The 18,468-nt window shown below is 33.9% G+C and overlaps 1 protein-coding gene and 1 pseudogene across 1 annotated transcript in view; both read left to right on the top strand.

The window, feature by feature from the left end:
- The first annotated feature begins 1,745 nt into the window (after positions 1–1,745).
- Positions 1,746–2,342, top strand: LOC149808061 (uncharacterized; annotated as a pseudogene).
- A 2,925-nt stretch (positions 2,343–5,267) lies between these two features.
- The window catches only part of LOC149808060 (uncharacterized), a 93,460-nt gene continuing 80,259 nt past the window's right edge, over positions 5,268–18,468 (top strand). Inside the window, exon 1 of the mRNA XM_089973177.1 lies at positions 5,268–5,373. The gene's annotated coding sequence lies outside the window, so the exon portion shown is untranslated. The remainder of the gene's footprint in view (positions 5,374–18,468) is intronic.

Here is an 18,468-nt window from a genome sequence, read left to right as displayed (position 1 = left end):
TTAAATAATATGTAATTAAGGCCTTTAGATGACGTATTGATCTTAGCTGCCAAGCTTGTCTGTATTGATCTCTTAGTCAAGGTTCCACAGTTTCTGTAAACCATTTTACTGCTCCAGAATTTTGATTTCTCCAAATGTAACTAAACCCTGCATCATCTGATATAGATTTTAGGTCTAGTATCCATTTAATGGCTTAGGAATTATCACACAAATTTACCAATACCTATGATAATACATGTTATTTTTCTTTATAATCAGTAACGAATCCGGCCCAATTGTTTATCATGTGACTTTTAATCCTAATAATTAAGGGGAATCGACCAATTTCATCGTCTACCATATATATAGTACGTATATTTTTGACATTCAATATAGTTTTGAGGAAAGAGAGATTGTTTTTTTTAAAAAATCTGTCCGATCCTACAAATCCCCAAATTTGACAAGCATCGATTTTAAAATCGATATCGTGATCTGATCAAACAATTTTAACTGACAATAAATAGGGAAATATAAATTGGGTAAACGTTTGTTAAATAAATTCATGGTTACAACTCTTTAATCATAAACTTAGTAAAAGGAAAGAATGTAAAACAAAGTTTAGTAAAATTCAGCAAATGATTTATTTCCCTATAATACAAAGTGAAAGTTTAGCAAGGATTTACAATATTGGGAATAAAATACCAAATAGCCATAAAAGATTAATCACGATACCAAAATTATCATGTTCGAAATGAATTCCAGTGGTGCTCTGAATAAAAATTCCAATCTTGAATGTGTTGATGTGCCAATAATCTTAAATGTGTTTATGTACCAATAGTTTTGATGTATCACAATGATATAGTCCGGAATGTCCTTGAATAAATTCACAATAATTCCAAAATATTGATTTAGTCCTAAAGTCAATAAACATTTTGTAATTTACAATGAATAATTTTAAATAAACCTCTCAAATTAAAAATGAAGAGACCTAACATGACTTATTCCACTTCAAATGTGAAGATAGGAATGAATAATTCTTATGTAAATAATTTGATATACCTCCCTACTTGATCTATGTCGCAATTACCGTTTTCTGAAAATATTATGTCATCTTGATGGAAAATTACTCTAAACTGTAAACAATGTCAGGTCTGTATAGTAAACCTTTAGCGAATCAGCCTAATAAATATCAGGTAAACCGTGAATTTCTGAGGGTAAAACCAATGTCCTGATCTCAGATCCAAGTAAACTTGTTTACTTATAACTGATAATTATCTTAAAATATGATCTACAATCATTGACAAAAATTAGCTGAGCAATACGTTATTTGCAAAATAACCCTTACAATCTACAATCATGGACAACAAAAATTAAACACACAACGTATATATTCATAACAGCATAGCATTGTTAGTTATGGAAACTAGGTTTTCAGGCCATTAGAGAATTTTTTATTCTTGTGAAATATAAGTTTTCTAAGCAATTGTATTCATTTTTAATATTAATATAGGCAATTTTTATATTGAATAGGTATGTTTGAACTTTTTTGAGCCAAATGCAGTAATCTTTTTTCTCTATGGTTATTATAATTTTGAAGTTATCTCAATATCTATTAAAAATGTCGAGGGTATATTGCATGTCAGCAGGATTATCTGCCCATGTGCTAATTATAGTGTCATGCGCGGATAGTCATGTTTAAGAAGGGTTGTTGCGCGAGTTATCGTTATTTGTTAAATCTACTTCCGGTGAGCAAAAAATCAGATGAAATGACGTCTAACAAAGGAATCGCTGACCCGTATTCTTTTGAAAAGCTATCAGTTCGTGAATTGAAGGTTTATTTAAGAGATAGAGATGCACACGAGTCAGGGAATAAATCTGAATTGATCAAGCGTGCTCAAGGACTTGTCAATTTAGGCACGCGTACGCTGCATGAAATACAAATAGACGACAATGAGAATGACAACAAACGTCATGCAGAAGTATTTTGTACGCCTCTCGGAGAAAAGATTCCGGAGCCATGGACTTTAAACGGCTTATAGGATAGTGATTTGACTCATTTGCCATTGTTCAGAACAGAAGATTTGTACAATTATCTTGTATTGAACAGTTCAAGAACTTTTGATTGTAAAATGATGAATGCCAAGAAGCAGTCGAAGGCTAAAGTTTTTTATGAAGACAGACATGTGCATTCAGTTGCATATGACAAAATTTTGCAGGAATGCTCGCATTGCTATGTAAAGGCCAAAGTATTTCCATCGTTGCCAAACGATTCTAAGAAGAAAATTGATTATGAAGCTTGGGCATGCGTGTCTAAAGTATTTGGAAAAGTACATGCTGCTGGATGTAAATGTGAAGCCGGGTAAATAATAATTCTTCTTTTCATGTAACACAATTTAAACCAGAGTTTAAAAAGATAATGTTGATTCAGGGCCATATCGGAGGAGGGGGTTTCCAGAAATTTGACCATCGTTTTATTTTTGCGCACATTTATTGGGTATTATACACACTTTTAGTAAATAGGCACATATAATTTTGCTTTGGTGGCCTTTAGAGGAAAGCCAGGGTTCTTTTGAAATTTTGGAAACACCCCTCCCAACACTTGACCATATCCGGCCCTGCTGATACTGAGATTCCATTCTGCCTCTTAATAAAAATAAGTTTTATCTGCTGGAAAAGAAATCAAATTTCAGTACACTATTGAATTCCAAAAAAAGTTCAAGCAACATAGCATTTAACCAGTGTTTAGTCAGTATGGAGGATACAACGCACCATCTACAACCATTTACTAGTGCAAAAAGGAATTTGTTGTTTAGGAATTAGGAGAACAATAATGGATAACTTCTAACCTGGTATGTTAAAACACAGTGAATGTCTGATTCTAATTTGATACGTTAAAGCACAGTGAACGTCTGATTCTAATTTGGTACGTTAAAGAACAGTGAACGTCTGATTCTAATTTGGTACGTTAAAGAACAGTGAACATCTGCATACTTCTACTTTCGTATGTTAAAGCATAGTGAATGTCTGATTCTAATTTGGTACGTTAAAGAACAGTGAACATCTGCATACTTCTACTTTCGTATGTTAAAGCATAGTGAATGTTCGACTACTTCTAATTTGGTATGTTAAGGCATATAAAATGTTTGAATACTTCTAATTTGGTATGTTAAAATACAGTGAATGTGTGAAAGCAAAGGAATAAGGTTATTCTCACAGTTGGAGGCCACTTAAATTCGTAACTAGATCATAAGTTAGACTCTTCTCACTGGATGTGCATTTTCCAACTCCCGCGTCTACACCCACCCTTCGGTTAAAAATATTAATAGTATTATTCATTTTTAAATTCAATAAATGCATGTTATACATATTTCAGTTTCTCTCTGGTGAGTATCGGACTAGGGGGTCCACAATATTTTTCTGTAACTTGTAGGTTCCGTCTGTGTAATTCATTGTATCATTATCGAGACTGAATATTTCAGGTTGGTTTGCATTTAGAATGTTATCACAAATACCCGATAAAGATAAATATATAAAGAGTTAAAAGACGTTTCGTTTAATTACGGTTATGTGTTTCTAAACATTGTGATTAATTTTAAATATTTATGACGAGATGCTGGTTTCGGTGTAAAAGGTGTCAAAGCAATAAATGCAATAATAGTGATAATCTACAATGTCTAGTGAATATAATGTGTCATTTATTCGATTATTTTGGGTTTAAAATTTTGTTTTATTCAGTGCCGGATTTATGCATAAGCTAAACAAGCTACAGCTTAGGGCCTCACAGTCTGAACCCACAGTCTGAGTGGGCCTTTCAAATTTATTTTATACCAAATAGGGCCTCTACATACTCCCATTCCTTAGGGCCTCGCTGTGTCTAAATCCCGCACTGGTTTTATTGCTGCAAAATTTGGGGATTTTGAAAGCGAACAATATAGAACGGGTAAATAAAATAACATTGCAAGCGGTTAATAGATGTAAAACTTTCTGCCAACAGTATGCTTGTGAATGGAGAGTTGGGCCGATATCCACTTTATCTAAATAGATATGTACGCATAATTTAGTACTGGTTCAAGTTGCTAAACATAGAAAATTTTATTCTTTGCAAACTATATCAAATAATGCTGACCGACTGCGAAAAAAATAAGGATGAAAACTGGATTCCTAATACGAGAACACTTCTATTGATCTCAGGATTTGGTGAAGTCTAGTTTGCTCTCAGTCAGTCCGTATATCATCCTTTTTATTTCTTTTAACAAAAGACATAAAGACATATTTCATTCTGACTGAAGTTCAGTAGCTGCTTCGAAAGCTTCATACATGTATAAAATATATAAAAGACATGTTTCTGTCCATGAAAAATTGGGAATGCCAGCCACAGAAAGGATTTATGTAAATTAAGGATTTTATCACAAGCATTAAAGATCGAGACTGGTAGACATGAAGGAAGCGAACGCCATGTAAAGAAATGGTAACTTTGTATAAATATTAAGATTGAAGATGGCTATCGTTTTGTCTTAATCTGTCTCTTATAGCTCTCACAAAGAAAATCATATATTGATCGTCATTATTGACAGAAACCTGGCATATACAAACTACAACAATTAATCAAAAATGAAAACTTAACAACTGTTAATTACCTAGGGAAATATATGTATGTTGCACTCCATCTTAAATTCTCCATCTCTCCTTCCCTGGAGATACAAAACAAACCTGTGTGCACATAAATCATCATCAGAGAGAGCGAGAGTCACTAATAAGGACTGTCCCAGAAGGTTGAGACATCAAGTTTTTTTCTTCTTTTCAAATGAAACACAATCATAAGAATAAATAAATACAGAAAAATCAGGTATTAAGAGCTTTTGTCTAAACCACGAACATCATTTTGAATCCAAATTTCAAGTAGTTTAATTGAACAGGATCATATTTGATAACAGAGCAGGAAAATTACTAGTAATCACTTACATTTGATACGGTCGTATACACGTTATATGTTATCTCCTTTATCAAATGCATCTTAAATGAGCCAAAGATTCCAGATTTTGTTCTCGGTAAAAAAAAAATTTACAAAAATAAAAATAACTTGAAATCTGTAAGTTATAAAACACAGGAAATATAAAAAATAAATCAGCAAAATTCTTCCCCAACTAGCTTGCACAGACGATCAGCAAGCTAGTAGTACTACTGTGCTCTTTTGCGCATGTGCATTACACGTGTGTTAGTGAATCTGAAGTTCTGTTAATAAATATCGATCTCTGTCCGCTTGAGCTGGTTGTAGAAGGGAGAAAAGAAATATTGTTAGCAACCTCTCTGTAACAGTCATTAGTGGAATTATTGCAAAATGGAAGAGGAATGTGTCGAATTCTGTATCTCTTCATGATCGCCATTGTATCTGAGGTAAGTCATTTTCGTCTGATTATTGTTTCAATTTTTAAAGAAACGAATTTTCAGTCAAAAATCTTGAAAGACATTCAGGTATTGTTAAAAATCTGTTCACTGTTGTTATCTGTCCCTGGTACTAGATTAAAGCTACACTAAATGCACTTAACGTCGACCACGTTGATGAAAAGAAGGTCCATCGACTGGGGTCAACGATTTTATTTCGACCCATCTAGAAATATTTTATTTTTCTCAGTCTATTTCTCGAAGCTGGGCTAGACACTCAATGTAAGTGAATAGTCTTTCCCGCGCTATCCAGGTCAAATGATACTTTAGATATCGATTGATAGCGAAGTGAATAAGGCGATAGTAACAGCTCAAGCACTGGTTACTGCATCATTAAGGATAATGGAAGACATACCATATAAAATTAAATTTCCCACATGATTAAAATGGACACCTTTTTTGACCGGAGGTTATATTAGTTGCTTCTTTCTCATTGCGACCCTCATTCCATAAATTAGAAGAATATGTCATTATTAGCTATACTAGTATATAACCAGAAATTAGACTCAGTGCTTTAATTTCTGATGTATTATTATCGAGGTGTTTGGGAATCCGAAGGCCGAACCACATCAACAATGCCAGTAAAGATAGTGGACCTTTCAAGACCCTCCAATCCTTTGGTGATTTTAAGACTTTCTGAAGAAGAAAAAAATTCTTCTTCCAGTTTTAGTTCTTTTCTCTAAAATTCTCTAAAATTTATACTTTACCTATTCAATAGAATCTTTAAATTTTCCTTCTTTTTTAATTTTTTTTTTGGGGGGGATCTAAAGTTTTGTTAAAGTAGCTATTTCCTGAGTAGCTTGTTGTGTTCCTTTTATTCTCTAAATGATTTCCTTTCCTCAATATTGCTACGATATGTTCATATGGTATTAAAATAATATGGAGACACAAAAAGAAAACTATTGGCTAGTAATTTTAGTAACATTTCCTACGAAATTTATATCATGCTTCTTGTCGCCAAGTAGTATTAGGGGAAGAATCGAACACTTGCACTGCTTAACTAACTGACTTGCTTGAGAATCAATTCGTTGTGAAAAGTTGTGTTGCTTTTGTGACATGAAAGATTAATGACAGGTGTAGATGCAATATTTGGCACAAAGATGACGTCATGCCGCGGTTTTGCTAGAATATAAACAAATAGTTGTGTAAATCTGATACACCACTGTGGCGGAGAGCCCGAAATGTATTTAACCCCCCTCTCTCCCTCTCTCTCTCTCTCTCTCTCTCTCTTTGATTATACGAGTTCAAATAATCTTGCAGACCCAGGCCGGGTCGAGCATAGCCAAAACACTTTAATCTCTTTGTCTTGATATGACTATACATGTTTTTTTATGTGCTGATAAATCTCCCCCTCCCCCCTCTCTCTCTCTGACACACACACACACACACACACACACACACAATCAAACACACACACACACACACACGAATATGTAACCTTATTTGAGGACTGTTATTTACTATCTAGTTCATATTATCATTTTCTCTGCTACTTATTCTCTCAATAGTTTTCATTTTGCCTGAAATATAAGAGAACATTTTTTCTCTGTATATTTCGTTTGAGAAATAAAATAGTAATGTACACTTTGGTCAGCCAGCAAAACACAACAGTCTAATGACATCAATCAGCCGCCACAACGCGTTCCCCTAAAATTATTGTCCGCATTGGTAGCCGCTTGGTCTCATTTTTCCCTCTAAGGGGAAATACTGAATATTGAACCCAGTGTAAATTACTATGATTATGCATTGAATCGTCCAATTCTCGATTTTCTTATTGATTATGGAGAGAGAGAGAGAGAGAGAGAGAGAGAGAGAGAGAGAGAGAGAGAGAGAGATAGAGAATGAGAGAGAGAAGCATGTTTTGTGTATATTCAGAGCATAAGAGAGACAATACAACTTTCTTGTTAACTATGACTTATTTTGAAACAAGATGCACTTAGGAGGTTAATCAGTCATTTGTTCTTTCTTAAAAATTTAATTAGTGAGACAATAAATAGCATATGAAATTTAATATCCATAAGAGGCAGAAATTATTTTCGGGGGAGGGGAGGAAAGCTTAACAATCTTGTTATTACAAAGAATACAAGTTGCGATAAACGATGCTTGCGTATGAAAATGTTCAGTGAAATCTTCAAATGATGGGGATTTAAGACCTTGTGCTTCAATAAAGACCCCACATGGAGTATATTAAAAATAAATGCATACGAATGTTGTTACGCGTCTATGCTCTTAAAATAAGAAACAGAAAAGAGCGAAAAGCAACAAGTTTGTAAAGTCCAGCAAATAATTTATTTCCCTGGAGCACAAAGTGAAAATGACAACAAAAAAGAACTTATGATATTGCCAATTAAATCGCCAAATAATCCCAGAATTACAGACACAAGTCCAATTAATTTAAAGTTCTGAATAAACTTTATATAAATCCAAATTGACCAACACTGAAGTGTTGATATATCTATGATGACCTATTTAATGCTGATGTGCCAAGTCTTTTTGAAACACACTAATATAATTCCATATTTTAATCAACGATAAATCCCAGTGAATGTATCAAGCCAAGAATATTTATTATGAGCGCTCTTCATTTCCAGGGAAATTAATCACTGAAGTAAATAATTTGAAGAAATAAATTCCAGCTCAAATTAACACTGAACACAACAATAAAACAAATTGATCTTGCTAGATCTTGAGCATGAGTGAATAATCTTTCCAGTGACAAGATTATATAATCCTCTACTTGACCTCAGGTAACAATTAACATTTCCTTAAAAACAAATTAACTAATGGAGATTATCCTTCTAGAAAGTTCTTAATGTTTACAAAAAAAATTATAGTATATAGCCAGGACAATATCAGGTACAGCATGTAAATTGTAGGGGAATTTTAATAACCAATACCAAGACAAAATAAAACAAAACAAGCGTATTTACCTCTATTAATAGTGATCCTGATAATAATCCCATACACAAAGAGAATATTTTAGCAATGCATTAGTTGTTTACAGAATAAAATTTAAAGATCAATAAGTCAAGAACAAAATAAACCTGATTTTTGGACAAGGTTAAGTTCAACATACAATGTTACATTACAAAAGCATGTAATAAAATAACACTTTTTATATATAAAAAACCTATCTAACAAACAATGCAAATTGAATATACATTACAATATAAACAGTGAACGGTGTAACAACAGTGCAAGCAGTGAACGGCGTATAGTGTAAGCTAACTTGTGGAAGATGAAGTTTACCTTTTGACATCTGACCCTAAAAAGTTTAAAAGTTTCCTAATCCAGATTAGTACATACGTACTTGAGTTACTCGCTGGCGGGAAGGATTGTGGTATTTAGCTAACAGTGTTTGGTTTATTTATCAAATAAAGAGGTAAAAGTTAACTCTTTCCCTCTTTATATGAGTAAAATTAAAATAAAATGAAACTCGTCCTCCGTCATTGTTCATCATACTGGGCAGAGAGAGCCTCTCAGTTTAGCAGATCCGACCGTCATCATAGTCAGTGCTGGAAACATTAACTTTGGCCAAAGTATAGGAATATAAAAAAAAGACAGAAGATTAAAACAAGTTTTTCAAAAATTGTAAAATGGTGAAGTGATAGACAGTGCTAAAGATTTAGTAATTCTCCCATTATTATTCCTTCTTAGATTCCTTCAAAACCTCGATTTGATTTTCCAATCCTAACTTGTTTTTCTCGAAAAACTAACATTTTAATACCTTTTTAATGTGATACGCTTGAGTGATATGTATTAGACTGTGATTGCTTTGTAGATTTTCATATGGCTTTTGCCAGTGTTTTGATATTAAAACCAAAACTAACTTTTCAATCCAAATATAGGAACATAATTCTGCAACATTGTTTAGGATGCACAACGAAAGAGCAGATCATTGGTAAAACTTGGTAACGTACTTACTGACTGACACATTTCAGATCAAGACAGGTGAAAAACGAGCTATATAAAAAAAAAATTCAGGGTGGCTGACTTAACAACGGTCTAGCTTCCTAATCAATACGATGGAAAACCTATTTTCAACTTAATCTCTATAACGGTTGCTTCAATTGTAATCGAACTTGGTAAAAGCGTTTGAGTACGCTCTATCAAAATTTTGTCCAATGCGGCTCATCTAGCAATGGCGTGGTTCCAGAACAAACATGTGAAAAATATATTTTCAATTTTTTCTTCAGAACGGCAAAGCCGGTTTTTATAAAACGCAGTAGAATGTTTCATAGGCCATGCTCGTTCAAAGTTTTGTCTGGAGTGGCTCCTTTCACAATAGAGTGGCGTTCGTAACAAGCGGGTGAGAAACGTACAGAAGTGCTTATCTTAAATCAGCCATACTAATCATTGCTAATATTTGTATAAAATATCATAGAACGACTATATCTCGAAAAGTACCTTACAATAACAGATCAAATTTAATATAGTTCTTACATGAACAACTTTCAGATTCATACAAAAAAAAGATGCCAAAGATCCATCTAGTCCAGCTGAAGTTGCTCAAATTAGAAATAAAATTAAACTACATGCCATTCTCCTCCCAATTCTACAAAATACCCGGAAAGTACCCCAACATGAGTTTCAGATTATGGCGCCTGTCTTATTACATTTACGTTTTAGTCCAATGTATGTCTTATAAGCAATATGAGGTCGACTTGGGCCTCTTGTTAATGAATCAGCTATTCTTTTGTAATAGAATGTTTATTTTCAAAACAAACTGATTGAATATGTTTGCAGTTACGAATATATTTGAATCCCCTCAACAGCGTCTTTCTGTTTTGCCAATCAGAATTTTACAATAAAGCCCTAAAAAGCTTAGTATAAACAACAATTTTTTTTCAGTCTCCTTAGGAAAGTTATCTTTAATGTTTGCGATCATATTTTCAACTATCCGTTATATGGAGCATAAACGTGGGTTGTTTTGCTTGCAGGTCCCGTGTGGTATCAAACACAATAGAACAGCTCGTGTAAGTGCCTTCTATTATCAATGTCTGTCTTCGGTCTCTTTAAATAATAAAAAAATCAGTACCATTAAATAGGGATCGTTGAAAATACAGTTTACTTGTATTTCGTGTTTTATTTGTTGTTTTGCTTCTTCATTCCTTTGCTTGTTTGATGTTTACTGGCATATCAACAATTGTAAGGCTATACAGTGCCGAGGCAATGCGAGTAAAGTGCATTGCTCAGGGACATATCACAACAGCTGATCTGGGCTAATACGAGAAGGAGTCGAACCTACGACCTTATGGTTGAAAGTCCGTCACTCTAATCAATGTGCCACCACGTGTACCTTCATGGACGCTCTTAGTCAGATAAAAGAAAGCCATAAATACAACACGATTTTGTGATGTCATCCCTGGCCCATCATTCTCCAAACGTTTTAATCAAGAAAGTGAAGCAAGAGCTCAAACCATCATAATATGAAAGTTATTGGAATTAGAGGGCAAATTTTTCATAAAAGTCTCTGGGGAAACCAAAGAAGGAAAAACATTTTGCCTCAACAATAAACTGATAATAACGTTAATTTTACATCTGTCTTGTATCTCATTCAAACTCCAATATCTCTTTTCACAAAATAACCAGCTCGATGGTCTCAAGGGTTTGTCTTTCCTAGATCCATTAATAATATTCAGCATGTAAGATTGGATGATAAATATTTGTAGGTGCCAGTGTAGAGATGACGATATCATTCTTTGTTTGACACGATTGTACTTATTTCCTGACTCTCCATGTATGCTGTATTTACAAGCATATATTTCATTTACCTAGTATATTAAAAGTGTATGCGGGAATTATATATATATATATATATATATATATATATATATATATATATATATATATATATATATATATATATATATATATATATATAGAGAGAGAGAGAGAGAGAGAGAGAGAGAGAGAGAGAGAGAGAGAGAGAGAGGAGAAAAATATTTCTCAATGGGGAGACTCTTCAAAATCGGAAGTTAGTTAGAAATTGTCCTAAAGTCTTGACTAATTATTAAGGCCTCGTGTATTCCAGTCGCAGATGTTCGTTTCTATAAAGTATAATTATTTCAAAACTGGAAGCTTTTTATACAGAATAAGTGGATAGAGCACGGTGGAATAAGCCATGACTTTGCCACAATTCTTATTTGTAGAGGAAGAAAGGGAAAAAAAACGTTAAGTTTTAATAGAATTGTAATGTTTATTTGTGATTATTATATTTGAAGAGGCCGACCTCGATAAACTAATTCCTAAAAATCATTTTAAGCGGGTTTCTCCACTGGTCTATTGTTTACAGGTAACTTTCTTTTTTCTTATAATGATAATGCAAAAAGGTTACAGCGGGGTGTTCTAAAATTTAGTAATAATCTATCTAACACGTATGTGCTCATGAGTTATTAATTTTTATTTCATGTCCAGTTGCTGCTATTGCTTTCCACCTCGCTAGCAAAATTTTATAGTTTCATTCCCCCATTCCAAAAGTCTAATACTTGACGGTAAACATGTGCCAATTCCATACTGGCACAGCCAGTCAGTCGTTACTGCCAACTGGCTGACACAAAATTCTTACTCCAATGAGGCAACTTCAAAGTCGGCGAAAACCCCCACTGCAATTTCTTGATTAGACCACGCGTCCAGTCATGTTATACCCAGGCATGTATAGCGCAGCCAGTGGACTATTTACTTGCAACTGAGTTCATACTGACTTGGAACTGAGTTCATACTGAGTTGCATCTGAGTTCATACTGACTTGCATCTGAGTTCATACTGACTTGCAACTGAGTTCATACTGAGTTGCATCTGAGTTCATACTGACTTGCATCTGAGTTCATACTGAGTTGCATCTGAGTTCATACTGACTTGCAACTGAGTTCATACTGACTTGCATCTGAGTTCATACTGAGTTGCATCTTAATTCATACTGACTTGCAACTGAGTTCATACTTGCAACTGAGTACATACTGACTTGCAACTGAATTCATACTGACTTGCAACTGAGTTCATACTGACTTCCAACTGAGTTCATACATACTTGCATTTAAAACTATGGACATTATTTTCTTTCTTGTTAGCAGCATACTTGGTGATAAAAAAACATGAAATGTCATCTTCTGCTGAAATAAGGAATTATCAAAAAATACTTGATCTTTATCCTTATTAACTGTGTAGGGTCAGTTGCATATTTCGTTTTTATATACCATGAAAGAAAAACATCGAGGAGCAATTTTGTCAATTTATGCGAAAGTCGACCCAGTCCCATCAAATGTTTCAAATGGGCTCAATCCTTTTTTTTTACCTTTTACAGAATTGACGTTAGACTTAGAAAACTAGAATAACTGCATGTTCATAACCTATTGATTTTACACCATTATGATTATCATGTTTTGTTCCCAGTGACGTCATATTATTTTTCATACACAGAATAATCAGTTTAGTGAGTTTTGGTGAACCCATCAAATGAAGATCAATAAGCTGTCTATTCCAATTTTCACCTTTGCGATTGAAGTTCATGTTGGTTTACATGCCAAGAGACACAAGTGTAACCATTTTGTACTACTCATAGCCTCATGCATGCCTCAAGTGAATCATATCACTTACATACACAAGATGTTCTGTCACAGTATATATATATATATATATATATATATATATATATATATATATATATATATATATATATATATATATATATATATATATATATATATATATATATATATATATATGTATGTATGTATGTATGTGTGTGTGTGTGTGTGTGTGTGTGTGTGTGTGTGTGTGTGTGTGTGTGTGTGTTTATGTATGTATGTATGTGTGTGTGTGTGTGTGTTTATGTTTGTATACGAGACACAGAGAGAGTTGTGACTCAGAACATTACAACTGTTTTTTACATTCTTTTCTCGTACCGTTCATTTGCTTTACGAGGATAGGAAATCAGCATGAATTTACTTGTCTTATTTGAGTGTTCGTGGATTTAGAACTATATCACTAGTACTTCTGATACCTCTTCCACAAGCCGCCTGATTGAAAAACGCAGTTAGTACATTTTGAATTATTTATATCGGAATTTCAATGTGCTCACGATAGAGAATGACAGCAAACTGTAAATCTAATGCTGAAAAGAAATAGTTTACCTTGACAGTAATAATAATAATAATAATAATAATAATGATAATAATAATACCTATTTTCATTTCAACGTTGATTGAAATATTTCAGATCTGGAAGGCATCTTTGGTTTTGCTACAACATTGCCAATAAATGGATTTTCAAAATGGCTTTGTGCAATATATTTTCGACAGCGCTAAACTCTCGCATATATTTCTCAACCATGTAGAACATCATTTCCTCCAGTTTTCCTCTTGACCCTGCATATGCAAAAGCTAAATTAGCATTTAAATTGCAAGACTTATTTCAAAACAGGTTGATTCGGTAGACATTACAGCTTTGCCAAATGCAAGTCTCATTGTAATGCCTCTTCATTTTGGAAACTCCTCCTTTACTGCAACATCTTAAAATAGCCTGGAAACTCCTCCTTTACTACAACATCTTAAAATATCATGGAAAGTCCCCCTTTACTACAACAGCTTAAAAAAGTCTGGAAATTGCCCCTTTACTACAACAGCTTAAAATAGCCTGGAAACTCCCCCTTTACTACAACAACTTAAAACTGCCTGGCTCTACTTGGGATTGATGTCCACGAGGAAGTTAGCTTTGATTATGAGTCAGAGCCACGAATACGAAGAATGTGATTGGTCAAAATGATCAGAACTATAGCAATTATTTGTATGATTAAACACTGACAGAACTTATTAAATACTCTTAAATCCTCTAATTAATGAATGCGTTTAATTATGATTAGTCTGCTCCTATTTATCGGATAGTCTTGTATCCCAGTGGCTGAGCTTATCACTCTCTAGACCGAATTTCAATCGGATTTTACTACAACTTAATAAATAAGATTGTATATAATCATTGTCTTGATATGTTTTATAAGTGCGATCAACGTAATTTGACGAGACTGCATCTGACTGGCTGGGTTTGTTACCTTTCCAGATCTAGTAACTATTTTTTCTTACATTTTAGGTTAAACTTGTAAAATGTTTTCTATTTTTTAAGATTTCGGACAAATTCGCATATGAGCAAGAGACTATGATTATTAATTATGCCTTCATTTTTTGGAAGTATGCACAATATGTAAAATGAATATAGGATTTAATGGCCATGGTTGGGTATTTATCGATATATACATTTTACCTAATCACTCACAAATTAATTAAAGTCCGAATGATTTTATGTTAACTTTGTGAGTGATTAGGTAAAATATACACATCGATAAATACCCAACCATAATAATTTAATCCTTTTAAATCCAATTTCGTCCTTTCTTTCGTCAAATCAACGTATTTCATCAACAATTCATTCCAATTTAAGTAGCTCGTAGTTTCCGTTCATTCGCCGCTTCACATCGCCCCATAATAGGCCTACATAACCGGTACAGAATCACAAGAACATATTGACTACTGTCACAGTTACGTTTATTCGGAAACTTCATACTTTACATCTTAGGCAATGGCTACCGGTGGTTTCCAACACATTTAGTTCATTTACAACATTCTTGTTCAATTTTAGTCAGTCCTATCTGATACGTCAGATGACCATGACCTTAAATAATAACTGTTACGGACTGAACTAATGTGCTAAATTAAATTTCCAATCAAACTTTAAATCATTATGGATTTTATCAATGAACAACATGGACATATGAACAAAATGATGCTATCCCTTACTAAAATAAAGGTAAAAAATTAAATAACTTGTATATACAGGAATAACATTTTATATCATTCTCCACAGCGTTAATACTTAACAAGACCCGTTCAGTGATTTAATGTGAAATGAAATGTGACTACTGTCACAGTTACGTTTATTTGGCAACTTCATACTTAACATCTTAGGTAATGACTAATTTGCTCGACTATGTAGCAGACGAACGCCAAATTGTATACTGAACTATGCATTTCGATCAAAGAATATTTCACAATGACGTGTCTGCAATGTTTATTTATATTGCAAACAGTACAAAAACCGAAAATAGTCCCAGAATTTATCGATGCGTAAAAATTCCAGATCAGTATCATGTGACCATTTACAGCCAATCGTATTGCAGAAAATCCGTTTCACGAAGAAAAAAATGGAATTATTATAATACAGAAATCAGAATTAGTTTACACAGTTATATTCTTACACTGTTACATACATTTACTTAGTGAAATGGTTAACTGTTAATTAAGCTGGATGGGAGATATCAGACCCACATAAGTCTATTGTTTTAGTCATCTTGCTTGGCACATCAAGGACGTTTAGGAAAGTATTTACAAGATACTTCTTGACGAGAACAAAATAATTCTGTTCATAACAATCTCACTTCAGCTAGGAACGTCGCCGATTTTATGTTGAATTTATGTCATCAAAGTGCGTTGTATCTGAGAATTTTGCAACTATGGTATTCTCGTCTGCATTCAAAATGAAAAGTTGCATTTATTATAAGTCTTACATTAGTTAACCAGCTAAAAAACACTGTATATTTAACACACATCTGTCATGTTCTAATCCTTTGCATTCCAATTTGTTTATTTAATGGCAGCTATCAATATTTCAGTATAGCATGAACGAACACTCATGCTGAAGAGTTTCATAATTACGGGACCGGGTGGTATTCTAAATGAAAATTCACATCCTGAGTATTTCCATCCTTTTCATTTTCACTCAAAGTCCCAACATTTAGTCCAGTATAATTTAGGACCAGAAGATCATGGAGACAAAGACCGAACTATGATGTCAGTGGAAATTAAAATTACGGACTCCAACTTGAATTAATGACACAAGGACGACTGTGGGAAGTCCATGTTACAAAGTAAAAAGGTTTAACACTTGTTGGCACAATGGCGACAATAGGAAAAGTAATATTAACAATGTTCATAAATTTAACATGAAGGAAGGGTATAGGAACAAGAGTATTTGAATATAAACTTAATAATATATTTCCCATTGTGACCATAAATTATTTTTGTTCTGGAAAATTGAACATGGACATAATTGATCAACATCCATCCTGTTTGTCAAACACTCACCTCTACTGACCAAATAAAAGTCTTACTGAACAGCACCTGCCTATACTCATCAGCACCTAAACCTACTAACCAAAATTCCACACCTACTCACCGTCACCCACCACTACTCACTAGCACGTCCACCTACTAACCAATACGCTGTCTTACTGACCAGCACCCATCTCTACTTACAAACACATACACAACCTACTCACCATCACATAATTTGTAAGATGATGCATAACACCAGCCCCACAAATCCAAACCCAAGTTGAGTGTCAGGCGGACTAGGGTAGGAATGCATACACTAACACCCCCAAACATTCTATTATATTTATATAATATCACACACGAAAACACAAAAGAGTGGAGAGGAGACAGCTTGCGTTTTGTATTGAAGATAAAGGAATAAGCAAACACATATAATATTAAACATAAAACTTACAGTTTGTTTTGGCAATGTCTGAGTAGCACTTCTGTTTCTGAGAGATCTTTGTGACTCTCATGAAAGCTATTTAAGGTTGTCGCGGACCTCCATTGCAGGACTCTGCAATAGTGACAACTCTGACTGAACTTGTACGTAGTCCATCTGTTGACATAGATAGATAATCTAAAATTGAGAGGAAGGGGCATCGACCAAAGAGCGCCGGCAAAATAAATCAATCATTTTCAGCCCAACAAAAGGGCTCCGCCAAAAAAGCGCAGCGCGTATGAAATATGAAAATTTATTAGGCCAATTAGATATTGCAAAACGGTCAATTAAGATGAGAGAAAAGATGATGCATCTTATATTAAACCTATTAATTACTTATTATAAATCTGCGGATTGTAAAATCTATACGGTAATTTGTTTGTTTGGTCGACGGTTAAGATTGAGAAAATGCAGATGGACTACATCCTGGAGATGTTTCTAGAAAGATGGCTGCCGTGGAAGATTGAAGATACTGAACGACAATGTCCTGCCATCATCCGAACACAATCACGCTCATAATCAAGCAAAACAGTGCGCCTTAACTCGTATCTTCAATGCAGGGACAGACAGAAGAAGGAGTCGAAATATCAAAACACATAATTCAACAAACTACAAGCTATATATCGTTGGAAGCTGACAGTCATTTCACCGGCATACGCCCAAGGTAACAGAAACAGCTGCCATATTCTAATCGACAAACCGTTGGAGACATCCGGAATCATGTTAGACTACAAATCATGGCTAGAGGAGATTCTTTCTTGCTGTGGGATTCTGGACCAGTGGATGAAAACATAATTCTGATGTTCAGATCCCAGGAGAATTTCGACCTATTGGTGATCGAGCATTTCCGTCCAGAGCAAGGCCACGTTGAAATAGAACTTGAACGGCAACAGTCCGAAGTCCACCAGCCAGAAGTTTTAACAAAATACTGTCTAGCTGAACAAAGTTTTGCCGACCATCATGCCTACATTTGGAAGGATTCCACTGAGGCATTATCTAAGTGACATTATTCATAATTTAGCTATATAACTGATACTCGAATACTGAGACATGTTATATTTTCATGAACATATTTCTGGAAATTAGATTTTTTAAAAATTATTTATCTAATATAATATTTGTGACATATATATTATTTTGCGAAATGGATAAATAATTTTGTAAAAAATCTAATTTCCAGAAATATGTTAATGAAAACAACGAAAACAACATCTTTACCTTTTAAATATTCTCTATAATAAACTATTTTCTCAAAAATATAAATTTTAATGATCGTTTGTCGGCACTCTTCGGTCTTCTTGCTATTTTTTTCGGCGCTTTTTTTATCGGCTTCTTTTGTCGAGTCACGTGAAATTGGATTAATCTTACTCCAACTCATAATTCTCTTTCTAAGAGACTATAGGCTTTTACTGTCAGCTGATATTGCTGTTGCTATTGGTGCTGCTCCAGTCCAACTAAAAATTC

Source organism: Sinohyriopsis cumingii, chromosome 1, assembly GCF_028554795.1.
Source record: "Sinohyriopsis cumingii isolate HCF-2022 chromosome 1, ASM2855479v2, whole genome shotgun sequence".
Taxonomy (NCBI): domain Eukaryota; kingdom Metazoa; phylum Mollusca; class Bivalvia; order Unionida; family Unionidae; genus Sinohyriopsis; species Sinohyriopsis cumingii.
Note: the sequence above shows the minus strand (reverse complement) of the source record. Positions and strands in the feature narration are given on the sequence as shown.